The sequence below is a fragment of the Hylobates moloch genome, unplaced genomic scaffold, assembly GCF_009828535.3.
Source record: "Hylobates moloch isolate HMO894 unplaced genomic scaffold, HMol_V3 SCAFFOLD_4011, whole genome shotgun sequence".
In the NCBI taxonomy this organism is placed as follows: Eukaryota; Metazoa; Chordata; class Mammalia; order Primates; family Hylobatidae; genus Hylobates; species Hylobates moloch.
The window spans coordinates 1,693-5,959 of NW_026656286.1; the positions used below are offsets into that span (position 1 = coordinate 1,693).

Genomic DNA, 4,267 nt, shown 5'->3' on the forward strand with positions numbered 1-4,267 from the left:
CGCGCCATTGCACTCCAGCATGGGCAACAAGAGTGAAAGTCCATCTCAAAAAAAAAAAAAAAAGTGAGGATTGGTTGGACTCACGGGACAGTGACAGGCAGTTGACATGAGGCCCCTGACAGTCTCTCCTGAGCCGCGGCCAGATTAATGTTGCTGAAAATGTACCTTCCCATAGCACAACCCATCGCCCTCACAACCGCCCTGCAAGCTCCCCTAAACAGCGTGACCTCCTGTCCATCCAGCAGCCTCTTTACGAGTGAGCTGCAGGACAAGCTCCAGTGCCCCGAGGACACTCACATGAGGAAGCAGGAAAGCGCTTCGGTGTCAGGACTCTGGGGAAGGTGCCTCCGGGCCAGGGGCTTGTAGTGCTGCCAGAGTCGGAAGTTCTCATGGACACTCTTGGGGTTACAGGAGTCGTCCGGTGGGGCCTTGGCCTGGGAGGGAGCCAGGCTGCCCTGTCCATGAGCCCCTTGTGGCCATGGCCCAGCATTCCCTGGGGACACAATGGGGGCCACCTGGGCAGCCGGTGGTGGTGGTGGAAGAGGAAGGCTGTGGGACGAGCCTCTCTCACAGGCCCGGGAGCCCCCAACCACCTGGGCAGATGTAACGGGCACGCCAGGAGCAGCTGCCAGGAGTAGGGGAGGTGGATACACGACACCTCCAGAGATGGCACCTGGACCCTGCCAGAAGAGGGGGGCCTGAGTTAGGATCAAGGTCTGTGCCTGAGGGGCCATCACAGGCCCCACTTCTGTCCCCAACTGGACATAGACGTTGGAAGCCCCTGCCCCACTCAGGCCTGGGCCATCCTGTCCTGTCACCAGAGGTGTCCTGGGGAAGGCAGACAGCACCAGAGGGCCGCCTGGAGGAACCGCTGCAGTCACGAGGGGCGGCCCGTGTGCTGGGCCGGGAGCGGGTGTGGCGAAGGGCAGAGCAGTGAACACAGACAGGGAGGTGCCAGGGTTCACGGTCACGCCTGGTCCCAGCACTGGGTATGCTGTGGAGACAAAGGAAAGAGGTGAATGAGCTGGGGTCTCTAGCTCCGCACTAGTCACTGGGGAATCAGAGTGGAGTTCCAACAAGTGAGGGCGTGTGACAGGGAAACTCTGCAGCTTGCAAGTGTCCCTGAGTGTGCATCAGATGCTCTGTTCCTCCACGGGAGAGTTGCTCCACTAAAGAGCCTGGCCCCAGTCACCAAGACTCCCTGACCCTTGTCTCCCACGAAGCACGAAGCAACAGCCAAGCCTCTGCTGTCTCTGAGGGTCTCCCTCGGGTGTCCCTGGCAGACTGCACCAGCCTCACAGGCATCTCCCAAGCCATGGGTCAGGGATGAGTCTCTTGGCGGCTTGGTGGCTCTCAGCGTGCTCAGCAGCAGGTGAGGGGCCTACCCCAGGACAGTGCTGGGCACTCAGAAGGCTGACAGGAAGCCAGAAATTTCCAAATATTATGGCCCCATCTCCTCTTCAGTCTTCCTTTCCCTGAAGCTCTTGTAAACCCCTTTCTTTCCTAGCTCAACACAACAAAAGAAAACCACTGGATAGGCCGGGCGTGCTGGTTCATGCCTGTAATCCCAGCACTTTGGGAGGCCGAGGCAGGTAGATCACCTGAGATCAGGAGTTGAAGACCAGTCTGGCCAATGCGGTGAAACCCCGTCTCTACTAAAATACAAAAATGAGCTGATGGTGCATGCCTGTAATCTGAGCTACTCAGGAGGCTTTGACAGGAGAATTGCTTGAACCCAGGAGGCAGAGGCTGCAGTAAGCCGAGATCGTACCACTTCATTCCAGCCCAGGTGACAGAGACTCCGTCTCAAAAAAAAAAAAAGAAAAGAAAAAAAGAAAACCACTGGATGGAAACTCACCCAAGCCAGCGCCCTAGGAACCCTGAAGATAACCCATAACACATCACGCCCAGCATGCAAGCGATTGTCCTGGCACCACCCACACAAGTGTTAAATAGGGGCCAGATTCAGGCCACCCATTCCTCAGTGCTCAGTGGTCCCAGCTGCCACTCAGGAAGCTCAGTTCCCAGGGAGCAGATCTGAGAAGCAGTGGTGGAGTCCCCTGAGATATTGTCATTGTGTAGCCAGCAACAGCTGCACATGATTAGAACATAGCCAGCAAATGGTGAGCAGCAGGGCTATCAGGGGAGGTGTCCAGGGATTTTCTTTTTTTTTGAGATGGAGTCTCCCTCTGTCGCCCAGGCTGGAGTGCAGTGGCGTGATCTCGGCTCACTGCAACCTCTGCCTCCCAGGTTCAAGCAATTCTGCTGGCTCAGCCTCCTGAGTAACTGGGATTACAGGTGCCTGCCACCACGCCCAGCTAATTTTTGTATTTTTAGTAGAGACGGGGTTTCACCATATTGGTCAGGCTGGTCTTGAACTCCTGACCTTGTGATCCACCCACCTTGGCCTCCCAAAGTGCTGGGATTACAGGCATGAGCCACCACGCCCGGCAAGGGATTTTCACAGCTATTGGTCATGTTACACTAGATAGTGGGACAAGAAGCCCATCTCTGGTCCTTCTCCTTTGAGCTCCCGATAACTGAACATAGTGACCAACCAAGAACCAGGGGTTCTTGGGCCACAGGCCAGGTGAGACAAAGTTGTCTGGAACTCATCCCTGTTCACTAGGACCTCATGCAGTCTCTAGTCAAGGGGAATAAGGGATACAGCACATGCACCTCATCAGTCAGGACACACATCCTAATTTGAATAATAATAATAATAATAATAATAGGACTGTCTTCCTATTTGTGCGCTACTCGCTTTCCTCTACTGAAAAGGAAACCAGCCTTTTCAAACCCTTCCACTGAGAACCAGCAAGAATCCACACCTGTCCCCCGTTCATGAGGTAGTATAAATGGAACAGGAGCAAATTCTTCACCTCCACAGTAACACAAAGTGCAGAGGACGGGCCATGAGCTAGCTGACAAGAGGAAGTGGGTCTGAAGACCTGAGCTTCCACCAAAGGGCAAACAATTCAGAGCAACTCAGGAACCCCAGGCCCTGTGTTGCCTGAACTTCCCCATCTGCCCCCACCCCTCTTAAATCAAAGCCAACAGCTACCTGAACTGATGGAGAAGCCATCTCTGGGGAGAGAGCTGAGAGGCTCTGGGCTGTGGCAGTTACAGTGGCCCCCAGCCTCACCCACCCAGAGGCTGTCACTACATGCTCTATCACAGCCAACCCACCCAACAGTTTTCTGGCTGAGACCACTTCTCCCCACTCCTCCCTAAGAACTAGAAAACTCCAGTCCAAATCCCTCTAAACACTATGGAAGGGCACCTTCCAGGTGCCTGAAGACACAGCACAGGACTCAGGCTTGCCCGTCATTCTCCCTGGGCCACCAGCACAACACGATCCCACCACTCCCTACAAACACAGCTATGTGACCTGTCCCCCTCTAGAAAGGATCAATCCATCCTCTCCATCCTTTCCACTACACGGTGTATTCCCCCAGGCACCTTGGTCTGCCTCTAAGGAGCTGTCCTCCCTAACCACAGACTCAGGGTGCCATGGCCATCCCCAGATGTGATGTCCTTAGGGACATCCAGTGCTACCTCCCTCAACATCAGCCCTATAAGCTGTCCCCAGGGGCAGTTCAAATTTGAATTCCCAAAGAGTTGAGGCAGGGCAGACTCTGATAATGCCCCCATCCCTACAGGCTCACCTCCATTTGAAACCATCCCCTCAGGCTGGTCACTGACCACCACTGTCTGGCAGTTTCCGCAATGAAAAAAGTCAAGGGCAGGACCCAGAGAATGACCTGACTCAGCAGATCCACCTGAGTCCAAGTGGAGCAGTTAAAATTTGAATGTAAAGAGCTTTGGAACACAGGACCCCAGACATTCTGCAGAGGGGGAGGGGCAGTGGGCAGTTGGGCTTGGCAGGTGTGGGGGACATTCTCTGAAGGGCTCTGGCCAGTAGGCAAGAACCTGAGTTTCCCTTCCAACTGGACAGCAGCAACACAGATGGTGTGCGCCTCTTTAGGCAACTTTTAAATTGTCCTTCTGACTCACAGCAAAAGCTTCTACCTGATGTCCCCTTTACTTCCATTCTTTATCAACAGACATACTTTTGTGCCAATCAACCCAAGCTCCTTCCCACTTTGGCTCTTTCCCACTCTTGATGAATTTCAACAGGGGCTGCACTTACTTAACAAAATTCAGAACTCGTTTTCAGTCTGAGCAGCACAGGGGTTCTTAGGAAGGCAAAGGGACTGAGTGTTTGAAATCAGAATGGTCTCACCTGATCCAGGCTATTAGGTGG

At 54.2% G+C, this 4,267-nt stretch overlaps 1 pseudogene; it reads right to left on the reverse strand.

Annotated features, from left to right (window-relative positions):
• Positions 1-293: 293 nt before the first annotated feature.
• Positions 294-3,950, reverse strand: LOC116465254 (NUT family member 2D-like; annotated as a pseudogene).
• Positions 3,951-4,267: the final 317 nt, after the last annotated feature.